Genomic DNA, 20136 nt, shown 5'->3' with positions numbered 1-20136 from the left:
TCTGTAAACTTGTGTGCTTTGAAAAAGTCTAATTTTATTAAAAATAATAAATAACAAACAAGTTTCATATAGCGCATAATTGATTGTGTTTAAGTTATGTACTATATTATGTATATCTCACCTTTAGAAGTGAATGGTACCGATGGTAGTGTGGCCGCCACTGCTGGTGTTGTTGTTTTTAAACCAGCTGTAAATTAAAAATATTTATTAAAAATATTTTTTCCTTAATGAAGTGTTGTCATAAGTTTAGAAACATAATAAAAGTTCTTTCACTTTGCCCTAGTCAGTTTAAAATAAAGCCTTTGTCACCATACTAATTGAAAAATTTAACACTCAGTCGTTTACTCCAAGTTTGATATCTATTTTCAAAATGAATATGGCACACACGACGTTTATTGAACACATCATGGTTGTTCTTAATTGTATTTTATTTAATTTTCATGTTCAAAATGTCTTCCGCCGTTACGTATGCATGCACCCGTGCTTTCTCACTTCTGTCGTTGTGATTTTTATCATCATCTCTTCTTTCATTGTCCGAAATGCAGATTGAATTCTTTCGATCAATTCATCCCTAGTCTCTATCTCAGTCGTGTATACGAGCTCCTTTGCCCGTCCCCATACAAAAAAATCGACCGGGGTTAGGTCAGGCGACCGCGCTGGCCAAGGAATGGGGCCATCCCTGCCGATCCAGCTCTCTGGGAAGCAATTATTATTTAAATGTTCCCGGACAGTTAAAGTCCAGTGCGCCGGGCATCCGTCTTGCTGGAAAATTATCTCCCTGTCAGTATCCAGTATGGGTACTTCAGCGTTATACAGAAGGGCTGGTAGGTCAAACTGAAGAAACTCCAGATAATTTTGATCATTTAAATTATGCGGTAAAAAGTGTGCTCCTATCAAAGATCGCCCGATTACTCCAGCCCACACATTTACTGAAAATTTTCTTTGGAATGACACCTAAAACAAAAAATAATAATCTGATCAGAGTGTTCTGTAAAAGGTGAATGGAGCATCTGTAATTAAATAAATAAATTTACTATTATTACCTGTTTTTTCCATTTTGGATTGTTGTCCTTGGGGGCCCATTTATGCAAATTATGAAAATTAGTGATGCCCTCTCTTGAAAATTTTGACTCATCAGTCCATAGTATTGATTTCAAAAACCTTGCGTCATCAATGTCGCCGTTAAGTAAAAAGCGACAGAACTGGACTCGCCTGATATGGTCGTTTTCTTCCAAACCTTGTGCACCTCTGCCATGAAATGGATACATGTTTTCTCGACGCATTGTAATCCACACTTTCCTAACCGACACATTTAAATTTCTTGCTACTGTTCTCAAGCTGGTGGTAGGATCCACTTCGAAGGCTGCCAGTATTTGTTCTTCGACGTGAGGAACGTGTCTTCCCGGATTAACTCCAGGCTCTGCTTGATGAATCCCAGATTCCGAAAGCCGACGATAAGTGTTGTAGAACACACGGACATTAGGCAGCCTGCGATTCGGATAACAGTCTCGGTACATCCGTCGCGCCAAAGCTCCATTGCCATCAGCTCTACCATACATTTTTTTTTGAGACATTTCCACAATGACAGAATAAACCTCGCATTTCTTTATTTTAATTTTAATTAAATATATTATTTATTCGGTCATTGTGAAAAATGTCCGTAGGTAATTGGCATTTTATTTTTAATGTTAATTTTATAGATGTCTGCAAATTATTTTTAATATATAATACAATAAAATAATACTTGGACACACTACACACATCCACACACTATCACGCCTTATTCAGAGACTAGGTTGTATATATCTTTTAATTTCTACAGTATTGCATTGAAACCTTAATAATTCCATCTTTCATCACAATATTTAAAAAGAAAAAACGTATAGAGAATTCTTAATAAATCACTAGCGACATTTGTTGGTCAAAAAATGTTTATTATGACTACGAGGTTATAATATAACATAATTTTTTCTATAAAGTGCCAAATCTACACTAAAATGGCTGCTAAGTAAAAAATACGAATATGATATATAAGAGTATGTATGTAGTATATAGAGAGATATATAAATAGATAAGAGTAGGAAAGACATACTAAAAATAATAGGTAAAAGAGAGAGAAAATTACGGTAAAAGAGAGAGAAAATTCGGCAAAATTTATTCCGCACGCCGAGAAGTAAGTCATCTCTAAACTGTCCACTTTCAAATCGGTGTTTCAAAAATGAATTATTGAAAATTGTCTGATCATGAACAGATGCTGGCCATCTTGCATCTTAGCATTTTAATTGACTGTCACAAACAACCTGAACATCAATTGAGAAGTTTGACTTTCTGTTCCTATAATTTTTAGCTGAATTACCATCTGAAATGAAAAGTAGATAAGGATTACATTCTAATATTTTAATGATTACCAAGTTAACGTTTTCTTCATTGGCATGACAACATCAAAAAATAAAAAGCCCCACACAAGAAGGCCATTCAAGCATCCTAATCTTCATTTCCTTGTAGGTTTTTTCAGAGAGGGAGGTACATTCTGGGCAGAAGGCTCTAGCGAGTTCGACAGTCGGGAGGGCGAAGCGGATTTTATTCAGCACAAGAGGGTCCAGGTGCGAGCCCAAAAGATCCTCTTTGGTATGCCCCGCGCGGCGGCCGCGACTAGACAGACGCAGAAGGTATATATACGCATGGATCTATAGGTTTTGAAGGGCTGGAATAAAGGTGTAATCTCACATGGTCAAGCCGACGGCACAGACCATGAAATAGAGGATAAAATTCCGAAATGCCTACAGGTAAAATTTGGATCAACTTTGAACAACTTTATAGGGCTCTAGAAATTTTTCGTTTCTCATAGAGACGGAGAAATTACACATATAAATTACACATTTGAGAAGTTCTAGTGTCAAATGAATAATTGCAATGATCAAAGATATGTGCGATTTCTTTCTTTTGATTTAAATTTATTATATTTGAATGAATGAATGAATGAACTACATAATATTTAAGTTGCTGGTGCTTTAATAAGTCAGAAAATAAATTTTATTACATGGCTCTTTTTACAAAGAGGTTTTGAGGTCTTGAGGTCTTGATCATTAAATTGTAGTAGTCAATTTGTATGTAGTAGAGTCTGAGTGAAAAGAGAACCGTCCTAAGATTTGAGGGCGCCTCTGTGATTAATTTCCGTGTTTATGATGTTGACACTTATGTCATTATAGTGTGACTGTAACATTTTGATATTTTAAGGTTGTGTAAAGAATATAATATTTTCAACGACTGTCGTAATAATTGTTTTGATGTACTGTATGTATTAAGATTACACTTAGACAGACATAGAAGACCACACACAACACAGATCAGAAGAAATTCGAACGGAAACAAAATATTAACACGGACATAAGCTAGGATTTAAGGTTATGATTCCCGATTTATTGTTACAACCGCTGTCATTACGTACGTATCATTAGCAAAGTTAATTATGTTAGGAGCTACATTTCTTATACCTAGACTTCTTACACTCCCAAAGAAGTTTTCGATTGGGTCCTGATTAAAGTTGCAACATAACATGATATCAAATTCATACTTATTGTGCAATATTTTCCAAATGGCTTGGAATCCCTCTATAGTTTTGATAAGATTTTTTTTATAGATCTTTCTTTCTATAAATTTTGTTTCTTTTAAAAATTTTATGGCTTGTTTCCATAATTCATGATGGGGTGAATTGTGCTTTACACCTGACCATTTTCTATAGAGAAAGTATTACTATTTAAAGTATCAAATAATTTGTCCAATAACAATATGACGGGAATTAAGTGTGTGCACTCGAAGGAAACTTTTCCTGCATCGTATAAATGTTTTGGTGGCGGAAGCCATTGAATGGCTGAATAATTGTGTTGCAGTTTTAACTTTCATTTTGTTAATTTTTTGTTTATTGACATGTTCTTCGGTAATCTTTGGTAGCATGTATGTATCATATGGTGAAGAAATAAAACAAAATAAATAAATTTTATACACTTTTTTTATTGATTCAATCAATTCTTTAAATGTATCAATATTCTTATTGTCTATATCTTTGCGCTAATAATATTCAATCAACCAATCCTCAAAATTCTCTTTGTATTTTTGCTTATGGAAACGTTTTTTTTAAATTACGCCACTGGCTTTCAATCCTTTGGGCGTGTGTCCCGTCGGGGCCGACAAATGGGTTTTCTGGATCGGAGTGATTCACAGTTTTGTGGATGTAGCCATGATTAATTAGATCATTATAAGCTCTCCAGCAGTCTGTATGTACTGTTAACCCCTCTCGTACATGTTTTTTTATTATTGGTATTAATGTTTCGGAATTTCTGCAATTTTCAGGACACACCGCCAGTCTTAAATCGTTGCTGCCATCCTCAATCATTCCCAGCATCCAGTGACCTTCAGCTCTTCTTCCTTTATTAAATTTTCGCTTTCCAAATTTACTTTCGTCGATCTGGACGACTTTGCCAGGGCCGCCGATTGGTTCTTGATACTTGTTTTCAATGTAATCAACAACTATGGTCTCTCGACAGTAGTTGAACCAATCGGCTATCGTTGCTTGTGAAACAAGCAAGCAATCAAATTATTTATTTATCTGCCTCATATTTAAATAATGGAGCTGTCAACAATATAATATATACCTCTATAGTTTTGATAAGATTTTTTATAGATCTTTCTTTCTATAAATTTTGTTTCTTTTAAAAATTTTATGGCTTGTTTCCATAATTCATGATGGGGTGAATTGTGCTTTACACCTGACCTACACTTTTCCATTTTCTATAGAGAAAGTATTACTATTTAAAGTATCAAATAATTTGTCCAATAACAATATTACGGGAATTAAGTGTGTGCACTCGAAGGAAACTTTTCCTGCATCATATAAATGTTTGGTGGCGGAAGCCATTGAATGGCTGAATAATTGTGTTGCAGTTTTAACTTTTTTAAATTTGTTAATTTTTTGTATATTGACATGTTCTTCGGTAATCTTTGGTAGCATGTATGTATGATATGGTGAAGAAATAAAACAAAATAAATAAATTTTATACACTTTTTTTATTGATTCAATCAATTCTTTAAATGGATCAATATTCTTATTGTCTATATCTTTGCGCTAACAATATTCAATCAATCAATCCTCAAAATTCTCTTTGTAGTTTTGCTTATGGAAACGTTTTTTTTTTAAATTACGCCACTGGCTTTCAATCCTTTGGGCGTGTGTCCCGTCGGGGCCGACAAATGGGTTTTCTGGATCGGAGTGATTCACAGTTTTGTGAATGTAGCCATGATTAATGAGATCATTATAAGCTCTCCAGCAGTCTGTATGTACTGTTAACCCCTCTCGTACTTGTTTTTTTATTATTGGTATTAATGTTTCGGAATTTCTGCAATTTTCAGGACACACCGCCAGTCTTGTTCGTGCTGCCATCCTCAATCATTCCCAGCATCCAGTGACCTTCAGCTCTTCTTCCTTTATTAAATTTTCGCTTTCCAAATTTACTTTCGTCGATCTGGACGACTTTGCCAGGGCCGTCGATTGGTTCTTGATACTTGTTTTCAATGTAATCAACAACTATGGTCTCTCGACAGTAGTTGAACCAATCGGCTATCGTTGCTGGTGAAACAAGCAAGCAATCAAATTATTTATTTATCTGCCTCATATTTAAATAACGGAGCTGTCAACAAATTATATACCTCTATAGTTTTGATAAGATTATTTATAGATCTTTCTTTCTATGAATTTTGTTTCTTTTAAAAATTTTATGGCTTGTTTCCATAATTCATGATGGGGTGAATTGTGCTTTACACCTGACCTACACTTTTCCATGTTCTATAGAGAAAGTATTACTATTTAAAGTATCAAATAATTTGTCCAATAACAATATGACGGGAATTAAGTGTATGCACTCGAAGGAAACTTTTCCTGCATCGTATAAATGTTTTGGTGGCGGAAGCCATTGAATGGCTGAATAATTGTGTTGCAGTTTTAACTTTCATTTTGTTAATTTTTTGTATATTGACATGTTATTCGGTAATCTTTGGTAGCATGTATGTATGATATGGTGAAGAAATAAAACAAAATAAATAAATTTTATACACTTTTTTATTGATTCAATCAATTCTTTAAATGGATCAATATTCTTATTATCTATATCTTTGCGCTAATAATATTCAATCAACCAATCCTCAAAATTCTCTTTGTATTTTTGCTTATGGAAACGTTTTTTTTAAATTACGCCACTGGCTTTCAATCCTTTGGGCGTGTGTCCCGTCGGGGCCGACAAATGGGTTTTCTGGATCGGAGTGATTCACAGTTTTGTGGATGTAGCCATGATTAATTAGATCATTATAAGCTCTCCAGCAGTCTGTATGTACTGTTAACCCCTCTCGTACATGTTTTTTTTATTATTGGTATTAATGTTTCGGAATTTCTGCAATTTTCAGGACACACCGCCACTCTTAAATCGTTGCTGCCATCCTCAATCATTCCCAGCATCCAGTGACCTTCAGCTCTTCTTCCTTTATTAAATTTTCGCTTTCCAAATTTACTTTCGTCGATCTGGACGACTTTGCCAGGGCCGCCTATTGGTTCTTGATACTTGTTTTCAATGTAATCAACAACTATGGTCTCTCGACATTAGTTGAACCAATCGGCTATCGTTGCTTGTGAAACAAGCAAGCAATCAAATTATTTATTTATCTGCCTCATATTTAAATAACGTAGCTGTCAACAAAATTAAAGTCTGATGTTTCTGTAGTAGTTGGAGTAAATTGTGTGTTATGCAGATTTTCAACGGAAGTCATGGTTGACGTGGTAGTGAGTGGTTGTGTGTAATATCCTGGTCGATACATTTGATATTTTTCTATGTCCGCTTCGTAAATAATACTATTAATTGCATTTTTAACACACGATTGAGTGTAAGTATCGTATTTTCTGAGTTCATATGCAATATGATTACCGAATGCTACACATGGATCCTTTTAAACGCGGAACATCAAATGAAAGGACGAGGTCTTTCCTATTTCAATTATTTCATTTTTCCATTGTTTTTGTTCTCTTATATATTTTCGTCTTGTGTCTTCTATCAACTCATTGATGACACTGACATTGACTGTGCTTTGATCGCACACAGTGCACACAACCTTTAATCCTGTACTTTGTACATACAAAACATTTTTTTTAAATATTTCTTTTAATTGAGCCTTATTTTGGCGTTGGTGACATAGTATGCAATGGGTTGTTTGAACTTTTGTCTTGTCCCTTCACCATGAAGACTAATACATGGTCTGTAATTTTTTCACCATTAAATGTGAACCCCCTAAGTAGGTCTTTTGCAGCGTTGTAGTGGATTTGTGGAGAAATCGACATTTCGTCGAATATAACAATCTGTCTTCTGGGCACAACTCCTTGACTGTATTTTTTATTTAAAAAAATATACATTTTTTAATGGGCTTCACTTCTACTTTTGTTAAAAGTCTCTTTAAAGATTTTGTTGATGGCAATGTGAAAAATTTTGCCAAAAGGGGGTAACTTCTCGGACTCTTATATAAAGAAAGTGAGAGCACTTTTTCTTCAAGCGTGAATCTGCGGCCAGAAGGCTTCTTTGTTGTCTGGCTGCACTGCATTTTCATGAAAATTTTTGCTGCTGTTGTCATTTTGCATGTTTTTTTAAATAAAAGGTCAGCAGACATTTTTTCAGCACTGGCTATTCTGGATTGAAGGTTTTGGTTTCTCTTTTGTGATCTCAACAAGTAAGATTGCAAAATTTAAATTTTTCATCTTGTTGTTTTCAGCTGATTCAACCAAAACCAAACCTGTTTAAAATATTTTTACGTGCTTTTGTCTCATGTTTTGAATAATTAAAAGGACTTATGTTATTAACCAATCAATGCCTTATGCAACTGGATTATATCAGAAAAATGACTTAAGAGGTTTTCTGTTCAGATATCTACGTAGTTACGAGGTATTCGAAATAAAGATCTGATTTTTTTTCGCAGAGATCAGTGAAATTACAAGCTTAAATAAATGTTTTCATGCACATACCCAAAGTAAACAGCAATACTTAACTATGATAAAAAGGCAAAAACAAATTGAATAATTACGAATGGAGCAAGCTGTCATACAATGGATGTAAATCTTGAGGAATCACACATTTTAATTCCTGAAGATGGTTGTATTTTTTCTTAGTAATGGCACACCCCGGACACTCCATACAAAATGATCGTTTTGACAGTCACACTGTAGAAACTGCAAATGTGTGTGTTAACGCTTTATGGTTGGCACATTTGTGACTAGCGTAAAAAAAAATTCGCGTTTTTCTGATGAAATACATCCGTAAACAGCACAATATCTAACCATTTTCTACGAAAAACGATAATCACAAATCCAAAATAATAAAATTACTTTAAGTCAATTTGATTAATGTTGTCAATCTTCGTTGCGTATCGTCCTTGCAGATAAATATGGCCCATTTTATGTCTGATCGCGCGGGGGTGAGGTAAGTTTAATTTTGGCGGGAGGCGGAGAGTGTCCGTTCTGTAGCGTTTAGCTACTATTATGTATTCTGTGGTAATGGGTAACTTTGATTGATACAACTGTTGAAACCAATCACAAGGGTTTGATTTATTCTCCTTGGTAGTAATTGATATTCTTCCGATTCCGAATGACTTAGCTTGAACTTTATGGATCCTTCTGGTTCATATTTCAGGCAACGTATGTCAGTGACTTGTGGATCACGGGCTGAACGGATTTGGATGAAATCACTGTTTTTTTTTAATCCTTGTTTGGGATGCATATGTGAGAGATGGCAAGATACAGGAATCTAGTACATTTTTTTTTCATCTTAACCGAAATATTAGATTTGAGAATTTCTTTCAAACTCCTCCATTTGTTCCAGGACACATTCACACGTCTCAGTCTCAGTAGCTAATGCTCCTTCATTGCTCTTCTTAGTTTCAGGTGAGATTTTAATCTTCTCCTCCATTCTTGATAGAGCAAGTTAGACCTTTTCAAATACGTTTGTACTGTATTTAAATTGTTGAAACTTTACCAGGAATACAGCCTCCATAACGTTTATGCTTTCGAGGAATGCAACTTGATCACTAGTGAGTGTTGCTGCTCGAGCCCCTTCTAGACAGTTCCGGGTCCACAAATCTTTGGGATTTTGAGAATAGCAAAATATCATCGATGAAACATACCGTAAACTCTGGGAGCTTGTGCTTCCGTGTTATATTACATATAATGCTCTGGAAAATAGCTGGAGAAGTTGTCAATCCGAATGGTAAGCAGGTCCATTGATAGTGCCCTTCTTCTGTCACGAATACAGTTTTGTGTCTATCTGAAACTCGCTAAGGAATTATTTTTCATCACTTGACTCAGCATTTTGGTATACCAAAATGCTGAGTCAAGTGATGAAAAATAATTTCAATCTCTTGTTTTTATTATGAGGTCCTCAATAAGAGGAAATGGCTGTGATTGAGGTACCACTATTTTATTTAAGTCACGAAAATCTATGCACAATATTGATCGTATGTTTTCATCTTGTTTAAATGCTAACGTGACTAGTGCTGCGAATGGGCTATATGATTCTTCTATTAATTATATTTTATTCTAATAATTTTGCTATTTGGTTCTCCATTTCTTTCTTGTCTTCCATTGTGCAACGATATGGCCTTTTACTGCAACATTTTTCTACTAGTAGATCAATGTGTGCTTCATAATCAGTTACCTTTCCTATTTCATATTTGTCCTTTGCGAACACTGTTTTATCACAATGTATATTATATTCTACAGCATCAGAAAGAAGAAATTTCAATGAACAAAAGGGTCCCCAACTTTTTAACTTTTTAACAACAAATTTAAGATGTACTTTTTGGCTTATTATTCAAGGAGATATATTTACTTTGTTCTCTTTTGACAATGGCCTACAACCTTGATTTAAAAATATCAAATAGATCGTTGAAATTTTGAAAAGCATTATAGGAAATAACCCAAAGGGATTTTCCAACGCTCGTTCAGGCAAACAAGCGTAAAAACATATGCCTGTGAGGTTTTTATATCACTAGTTGTGCCTGTGCCAACATCTACATTTCCCAGACCTCCTTTAATATTTTGTGGTGTTATCGCCATTTAATCGGCAATCATTCAACATATTAACACGAGCTTTGGGACTTTGGAGCAATTTATTAAAGCACGCATTTTGATAAACGATCCATCTTTAGCTTGCACTTTTAACATGGATGTTGCTAAGAGTATTTCTGGTGTGTCACGTTGCAACGAAACGCGTGAATTACTTTGCACCTGTTGCAGCGACTCATGTTTCTGATACCCACGTCTTGCTGTTTTCGACGAACTAGGAATTGATATATCACACACCTCGTGTATAATTGTGTTATGTTTCCCATGACATTTGACACATCTCTTTTCTGAAAAACGTGGCTTACCATTATTTGAATAAAGACAACATTCGCAAACACCTAATCTTGTTACTGTGCAGCGTCTTGTAGGCGGTATCACATTTAAAAACTTATTACAATAAAAGAGACAATGCTCATTAGTTTTACAGACTTCGCATTTATAATGTTTCTGCGAACTGATATCTTTTTGTTTGCGATTTTGATGGGAAATAAATTTGTTACTTGTGGGAAAAGATTGCTTGTTGAAATTTTTATTAAACTTAAATGGTTGATACGAATTCTTGATTTCGGGTTTTTGATAAATGATGGGTTTCATTTTTGATGATTCCAATGATGTAAATTTGTTCTGTTATCCACTTCTATTACCCAGCAATACTTAACGATATGTTTACGTCCAGGGGACCAGCTGGAGTTAGGCGAAATTTTAGCATAGCAGCAGTTCGAGCACTTAAAACTTGTGCAACTACACTCACTTTCATTTTCTTAATTTTATTTGGGTCGACATGGTTAATATAGGTAATGCTTTTGTGTGTCCAATTGCTATCCAAATCATAAATGAATTGTATATCTTTCCAGGGTGCTGTTTTGCCATTCCAAATTATGTTCTTATTAAGAAAATTGTTTCTCAATCCTTTCAAAAGATGAGGTGGGTCAAAAAATACACTCAAATTGTATCAACAAATGGTTACTGTGCCATCTGAAAGTAAATTATAATAAATTGAAAAACAAACACATATTAGATAGCTACCACAATTAAATAAAAAAACTAACCATCTTTTTCATTCTGATTATTTTGTTTATGAATGGTAATCTCCCTTAAACTTTTAATGGCGGATTTAAATGTAGAACCCTGGTCACAAACTAGACCCAATGGTATTTTAAACCAGTCTGTGCAACTTCTTTCACAAGCTGTTTCAAAATGTTTTGCAGTGCAGCTGAAGAAACAGTCCCTTCGCAAAAATATAATGTTTGACGCCATGATGAACACACACCCCTAATCATAAAGACTAGAGCTTGGTCACAAAACCTCATCTTCCTGGTTCCAGCTTCATCAACAAACCCAGAAATATTATCATTCTTTTCGTTGTAGGTTAAATGTGGTGTTAATGCTATTTTGTCAAAGACGATGGTGCAAAGTTTTTCTCCAGTAGTCCAATTTATTGTTTGGTTAGCTATGTATTTAAAAACTTTTTTTATTCATCCCTGGTTCTATAATTATTTTTTCTGTAAGACGATTCAGTGTTCTTAAGTTGGGCAAAAAAAAAACATTTTTTCCAATAATCTGTATGATTCGGGCTTTGCTTCCACAATACCAGTGCAGTCAACTTTTCATCTAAGGTGATTCGAGCCATTTTATTTTTGCGACATTGTTTCAACTGCATCAACAGAATGATCTGTATCTATTTGCTATCCAAATCATCATCAAAGTTTTTAAACAACACTTCATTATTTCCATAGGCAGCAGCCTGTTTAAGACTTTGTGTGGCTGTTTTACCCAAACTATCAGTAGTTATTTTGGTTACTTGCTTCACAAATTTTCTTTTCTTTAAACTTTCATTCTATTAACAAATGTACACAATTTTTTAATAGTTCACTACGTTGGTCTCCGTTGACACCATTTGTCAGGAAGTACCAAACTGGTATTTTCCAACGGGAGTTTAACGCCGTAACCGTAAAGACCAAAGCATCCTTAGCTAGCGGAATACTATCGGAGTCTAGATTATGTCCTACATTCACGTATCCGACGGTACGTTTGCCATCCCACTGTAGGTGTTGTAGAATTGACATTTCGTCAAGACTAAAGCAGCATAAAATTTTTTCATTATGTAGACTTACTAACTAATAATTTGATAGCTTCAAAAGCTTCACTTGCGAATCCTGGTTCACTCTTATATCGAATATCTTCGCGGACAGTTCGTTTTATCGAGGTATCTTTTAAGAAAATCTGCATTTTCAGATTCAACATTTGTAACGTAACTAGTACGTATTCTATATTATGAGATTAATGATTAATTTTACCTTTCGTCCCTGGCTGACCCGCGGTAGACGGCTGATCCAGATGGTTTTCAGGTTTTCAGATGTTTCCCTTGAAATATTATTAAGGGTGGGATCTTCTTTCCAAGTGCATTCGTAGCTAAGAGCACAGCGATGTTATTCCTCCCAGGAGAGCCTGTCGTTCTAGTGGAGGGAAACCCCATCAGACCCACAACTTTAGTTTTGCTGGGGTCACTACAAAAGCTGGTTTCATCCAAATTATAAATACATTGTGGTTTGTCAGCCAAACCACACTCTTGTATTGTTCGTTGTAACATATCGAAATAATCGTTAACTATGAAAGGATCAGATGCTTTTTTTCGAGCTATTTCTACAGACTGGGGCTTTTTCAAACTTAATTTGTTTCGTTTTTTAAATCTTATCTAAACCATTCCTTCCCAGGATAGTTATCTTTAAATCTCGTAACGATTCCGTTCCTTCGAATATAATCACATATCAATATTTTTACTTCCTGAGGAGGTTAATGGATACCCACATTTTTCCATCACATGGAGATTAGAAGCTACTTTAGTTTCCCACTCTTTTGACAATTCAGTAGGTCTGCCAGGCGTTGGCTGTTTGGCACCGCGTGTTCCGTATAAACGGTGAATAATGGTTGACCTTGGTATTCCGTATTTTACGGAAGCTTGGTAGCTATTAATTTTTTTTGTCGTACGTTTTCGACAGCTTCTATTAGATCAGCTAATGAATACTTCATCTCTTTTAGGTATTCGTTTATATTTTGGCATCTACAAAATAAAATAAAAAGATACTCAAAAACTAGAAAACAGGTCATAGAGGTAAAACGATATTGTTTGGTACTACTGTACTACCAAACAATATTGTAACGTTTCAAAATACACATTATGACCTCAATGTCATTGAATAAACAAAAATGTTATTTAAAAGCTAATGAAAATTAAACAGTAATTCCAACTTCTAAATGTTCACAGGGTTGTCCATTTTCGCCTTCACCAGGAGTGGTTTCGTCCAAAACATTTATGTAAATGGCTGATCAAGTTGTTTTCAAGTTCTGTTCACTTTTCCGCTTCTATACAGAAAGTATTGCTATTTAATGTATAAAATAACTTGTCCAATAACAATATAATTGAAATCAAGTGTGTGCATTCGATGGATACTTTTCCTGCATCATATAAATGCTTGGTGGTAGAAGCCATCGAATGGCTGAATAGTTGAGTTACAGTTTTTACTTTCATTTTGTTATTTTTTGTTTATTCACAGGTTCTTCAGTAATCTTCGGTAGTAACCTTAATTCTCCATAGGATTTATCTGCTTCATATATCTCCTGGAAATACTCCTATAGTGTGTGTTATATGTATCTATAGTTGGTGTTGGATCGTCAAGGTCGTCAAGTGTATGTGATTTTTGCCGTCTATTAGAACCGGATGGGGTTTAGTAGTGTGCGGGTTACGGGGTAATGAAACACGTGCCTCGAATGATTTATTATAACTGACTTAAACTTATGAATACAGATGCTTAAACTACACATAGACATAATACACTCTACACCACAGGGGTAGGAGAAAAAAAAAGTTTACTATTTTTTTGTTGCAAAGTAACATCATCATCTCGAATATAAAGGAAGTTTTAGATTCAATTTAGATTTAGATTTCAATTTAGATAATTTCGAACAATAAGGAAATTAAAGCCTGATAAATCGATATTCACTTGCGCAACATAGGCAATAAAAATGCGACTAAAGCTTGGCCTAGAGAAAGTAAGCGTGGCAGAGCTTGATAGTCAAGAAGAGAGGAAAGTTGTATGAAGAGAAAAAAGGAATAAAGGAGTGGTTCACTTCCCTGCTGGACCGTGGCTGCAGCACCTGGCGGCGTCGGCGGGTCGGCGGACGCTCCTTAGTCCTGAGTGACGTGGCGGGCTTTACGAAGCGACTGAGACGGCACGGCGAGTAATTGTTGTCTGAAGTCTTCCTACTCGGTCTTCCAAATTGGTCTTCCAAATACGTAGTACAATTAATGTTCCACCCGAAGGCGTGGCAATCTGTGACCTTTGTCCGTCCTTCTGTGTGCCTTGCTATCACGTCAGGGTCACCATGTGCAAGACTGGGGTCTTGGGGTTTAAAAATCAAACCATTTATAGGTTTTAAAGTATATTATATTGATATTTAATCGTACAAAATATTCAGTGAAAAAAGACAGTTCGGGAAACCGGTTTCTTGATGCCGTCCCTGTGTCGCTGTCGCTAGGCGGATGCCTAGACAATAGGTAATATTCATTGTTTCTTTTTTTGTTTTAAAAACATTCTTCATGAAATAAATTTTATATTGATACCTATTAATTTTCCATTTCCTAACCTTAATTATTTTTTCTTTTAAGATCCATAGCTCAGTACTGCTGCGTGACAGCACTGGCAGGGTCGCCATGCAATGGTTGTTGGTAAATGAAAAACTTTGAACGACTGTAGGTTGTATGATACTGTATTGAACTGATTAAAAACTGAACTTAACTGAAGAAAAATATTACTATAAATATACTATTACGCACACATAAATAACATACATTAACACTACACTCTGTTGTCTGTCTCTGTCACACTACGTCTGTTTTTTCATGAGTATATTTTAAATTCTTTATAATTAAATTATTCCTTATGCCTTTAAATAAATGAGGCGTATCGCATTATTATAACGGTACTATTTCCAATTTTTCCACTATCATTATCTCACATTCTTAAATTTCTCTCATTTTTTAAATTAAACCATTTTAAAATTTGTGTAAAATAATATGCTACCGGTTGTTTATATGTATTTTAATTTTATGCCTCTAACCATAAATACTTAGTTAATGATCAGCTATCTTTCGTTCATTGTTTATACTTATTGCAAAAAAGTTTTTATTTTAACATTTTTAATTGTAACTAGATATTCAGGGCATCATATATCGTCATTGGAAAACGCTCTTTCAAACATTACAACAAAAATGCCCAAAACAATGTTAACTAAGTTAATAAAAATAATTAAATATGTTCTAAGAGTATGTACTTAATAAAAAAATTATACTACGAGAGTGTCATGCTCGAATTTTGGTTTAAAATTAGATTTGCTGAGAGCCGTCACAACCCCATTTACAGATAATCGTTAACGACTTCCTTTCTTCTTCATTCAGCGTAATTAGAACCTTTTCCAAAAATATTGAGAGGTATGTCACAGTAAGGTCCATTAAACATTGTAAGTTGCTCTCTGCCGAAGTATCTGTGACATTCATGGATTCTTCTGGTGGATTACATTCTTGTTTAGCTTTTAACAACAAGTCGTAGCAAGAGAAATGTTTTGGGTTTGTTGCTCTTATTACACGCTTTATATTATTATTACCACAAACATCCGAAGTGCTTGCAGAGGCGTCAGCGGAGGTAACAATATGTCGTCGTTATTCACTTTAGAATAGGCAGATCTATATTTGCTAGCTTGTGTCGGCGAATTAGTAATTTATTTGAGAACTTTTGAAGTATTCCTTTGCCCAGTATTTTGTACGATTGTGCGGCATGGATGATGACGTCATGCTCCAAATTCGCGCGAATTTCTTCCGTTTTTCTTCTTTTGCTTCGCTCACTTAAATCTTCGAAAGATTTTGCTGGCCTATCTTGAGGAGAAGCTGATTCTATCAGAATCTCGAAAAAAAAAACAAATTTTTTGATAGAGCTATCTTTAAAAAATAAAAAGTTTATCAAAGGAAGTAGAAACTAATAATGTTACTTTTGAAAAACATAGGGTCTTACCTGAATTGCTGCAATCCATCGCTGTAAAAGATACTCGAATCTCGAAAAGAAGTAGTTAGAAAACAAATATGAATTTTACAAAAGTTGTAAATCTACGTATCTGCATGGGTTGCAACACTGATGTCGTATTTGGAGGCAACAACATCTGGGGCGTTGAGATTTTCCGATTACGATAAGTTATTTTTCAACTGTAGGTACCACTCATGTTGGCTGCCACCATCACAGTTATTTTCTCCTTTGATGATGCCCATGTGTAATTGACATTCCTTCGACCAGATCCAGTTGTTCCTTTGAGTTGTTTTTTATATTTAGTGTAGCCGTCTCTAATTGTCTTCCATTTAGTTTTGACTGCTTCACCTGCGGAAATTTTAATATAATAAATAAAATACTAAAATGCTTTATTTCGTTTCTTTTTATATTTTAATTTCTCCGACTATTGAAGAAATACCTCCCTGCCAGCCGTCAAGAGGAAATAGAACATCTACTCAAAACATAGATCTATTTGCTGACTACTTCGTGGGTGAAGAACAACTCCCGTGGCAAAATCGAGTAGCTTTCGTTTTTTTCAGTTTTCGTTAAGTTTTTATTTCCAAATATTTCAATTATTTCTTCCCACATTATCCTTTTTATATCTCGGTTGGCATAGTCTTCACAGGACATCTCCCACAACGCCCTCCTCGTCTCGATTTCTGTTATAAATCTTTCCGTGTCGAAAGACATCGCGATAGTTACAAATAATGAAAAATCTAAGAATGAAATCATTACTGGTCGGTTTGTGGGAGACCACCGATTTTGACGACTATTTGCAGAATTTGTGCCTCTACTTATCCTCTGGCTAACATACCTTTTTGTTTCTTCGCAAAGAACGTCGATGAAGTCGACGTTGAACATCCTCCCAAATATGTCAATTGGAGTCATGTCTGTCACGTCAAAAGTCGGGCCAGGACACCCAGAAAATTCCTCGCGTCCACCTTTAAACGCAGTCACGTCCTTGTTCCAGTTAAACTGGAAACAGTCGTCAGGTAAATAGTTTTGTAAAGCTCTGTCGTTCGCTGAATCCTCAGCAAGTAAAAATGCCTCTTGCTGAGGCGTCAGGTCTGCCAGGTTACCAGTCTCAATTAGTCTGTCAGTCGTCGGAATTCGTAGTATGTTTTCGTCGAGAGTTAACGTCAGAGTCAGAGTCGTCAAAGTCACTATCGTTAACGAAAGACGTGATGGCATTTTGAAAAAAGAAATATGCAACTTAATGTCAAATAATTAAGGTTCATAAGACTTCGTTATAGTTTAAGTTCTTTATTCTTACCATCCGTTAATTTGTGTCGCGTGCGTGTACGCGTGGGCGTAGTAGCCGTGACTACAGTTTCATATCCAACACCAGGTACTGAAAATATAATAATAATTATCTAAAGAGCGTGTTGCATACAATATATACTATAAATAAAATATACATAAAAATAATTAATCTCTTTGTCTGTCACTTCGTCGTTGAAATACTCCCTTTTCTTTAGCTGTAAAACAAAAGTTTTATGTTACAATTACACTAAAATATTTACCATTTACCATACAGGTCTTCAGCCGGCTTCAGTAGTGGCGGCGGCGTGGGCTGCCGTGATGTTGACGGCATAGCTGTAAAACAAAAGTTTTATGTTACAATTACACTAAAATATTTACCATTTACCATACAGGTCTTCAGCCGGCTTCAGTAGTGGCGGCGGCGTGGGCTGCCGTGATGTTGACGGCATAGCTGTAAAACAAAAGTTTTATGTTACAATTACACTAAAATATTTGCCATTTACCATACAGGTCTTCAGCCGGCTTCAGTAGTGGCGGTGGCGTGGGCTGCCGTGATGTTGACGGCATAGCTGTAAAACAAAAGTTTTATGTTACAATTACACTAAGATATTTACCATTTACCATACAGGTCTTCAGCCGGCTTCAGTAGTGGCGGCGGCGTGGGCTGCCGTGATGTTGACGGCATAGCTGTAAAACAAAAGTTTTATGTTACAATCACACACACGCACACACATTATATACAGGGTGTCCCAAAAAGTAGTGATATACTGAAGCTGGGAGGTAGAGGACTTAGAGGGCTATCCGAATCACCCCCATGTGTGTTATGCGATTTTTCGTATTTTCGGAGTTATTACATTTTTTTCAATTTTTCATCTATCGCCGAGTACGATGAGATTTTTATTTATGGTGACGTGAATTATTGCGCTAAATGCTTGATTTTTTTTGTGTGCTAAGAAGAAAGATAGGCCAATTCAGTATGGTAACATTTACTATCGTTAGATCTTCGAATAGAATAAAAAAAACAATTAAATGCCAAGAAAGATAAAATTACCCAGTATGTTCATAAATTCAAGGGCCCATAAAAAAATAAAATCACATAAAAAAGGTTTTCCATTTGGCTTTTAAAAACTTGCTCTATCGATCAGGTAGCTACCCTAAAACTTTCATTTTATTATTCTGAAGGCTTCAATCGAAAAATTGAAATCTAAATGTGGTAAGTGGAAAATTTTTATTAACATGATGATCATTAAAACCAATAAATAGGTGTTAAATTACCAGAATTTTTTTAAAATAGCCCCGCTGTTGCTCAATGCAAGTGCGACATCACCGTAAAAAGTTGTCTTTTTAATGTCTGAATGCTCTTTTATCATTTTTAATGGTTTCTTCTGCAACTATGAATTTCCGGGTTATTTCGTCCAAATTGTGGCAGTCTCTCGTCTTTGTAGTATTCCCACGGAAAAAATTCAATAGGGTTTATGTCCGGAGACCGTGGAGGCCAGGCTAAAGGGCAAAAATACTCTGAAAGATGGATTGGTCGTTGCAGCCTGCGCATGCGCCGGTGATGCCTGCTTTAAAGCCTGGCCTCCACGGTCCCTCGACCTAAACCCCATTGATTTTTTTTAATGGGGATACTAAAAAGACCTCGGCCACTTGAGAGAATGCCACAATTTGGACGAAATAACCCGGAAATTCATAGTTGCAGAAGAAACCATTAAAAATGATAAAAGAGCATTCAGACATTAAAAAGACAACTTTTTACGGTGATGTCGCACTTGCATTAAGCAACAGCGGGGCTATTTTAAAAAAATTCTGGTAATTTAACACCTATTTATTGGTTTTAATGATCATCATGTTAATAAAAATTTTCCACTTACCACATTTAGATTTCAATTTTTCGATTGAAGCCTTCAGAATAATAAAATGAAATTTTTAGGGTAGCTACCTGATCGATAGAGCAAGTTTTTAAAAGCCAAATGGAAAACCTTTTTTATGTGATTTTATTTTTTTATGGGCCCTTGAAGTTATGAACATACTGGGTAATTTTATCTTTCTTGGCATTTAATTGTTTTTTTTATTCTATTCGAAGATCTAACGATAGTAAATGTTACCATACTGAATTGGCCTATCTTTCTTCTTAGCACACAAAAAAAATCAAGCATCTAGCGCAATAATTCACGTCACCATAAATAAAAATCTCATCGCACTCGGCGATAGATGAAAAATTGAAAAAAATGTAATAACTCCGAAAATACGAAAAATCGCATAACACACATGGGGGTGATTCGGATAGCCCTCTTGGTCCTCTACCTCCCAGCTTTCGTTCATCACTACTTTTTGGGACACCCTGTATATCTATAATTAATAAGATATTTACCATACTGGTGCTCAGCCGGCGGCCAGGCGCGTCGGCGTTTTAACACATTCAAATAAAGGTAAAATACTATCACTTGTCACATTTATTTAAATATATAAAAGGTTCATCTAAATATACGTCAAGTTTCAAACACTCCTCTTCTAAACTACGAATATGTTTACAGTGTTGTCTCCACTCATGAACTGAAATAGCTTCGAATGCTTCTATGACTAGGCAGGGGATCTCATCATTTTTATGATCGATATTTACATTAGCCA

The 20136-nt window shown here is 35.3% G+C and overlaps 2 pseudogenes; both read right to left on the bottom strand.

The window, feature by feature from the left end:
• Positions 1-3765: 3765 nt before the first annotated feature.
• On the bottom strand, positions 3766-4594 carry LOC149897312 (uncharacterized; annotated as a pseudogene).
• A 1095-nt stretch (positions 4595-5689) lies between these two features.
• On the bottom strand, positions 5690-6679 carry LOC149897311 (uncharacterized; annotated as a pseudogene).
• Positions 6680-20136: the final 13457 nt, after the last annotated feature.

The sequence above is a fragment of the Colias eurytheme genome, chromosome 26, assembly GCF_061535395.1.
Source record: "Colias eurytheme isolate Ceu_HAF_F1 chromosome 26, ilColEury1 Martin Lab GWU primary, whole genome shotgun sequence".
Classification (NCBI taxonomy): domain Eukaryota; kingdom Metazoa; phylum Arthropoda; class Insecta; order Lepidoptera; family Pieridae; genus Colias; species Colias eurytheme.
Note: the sequence above shows the minus strand (reverse complement) of the source record. Positions and strands in the feature narration are given on the sequence as shown.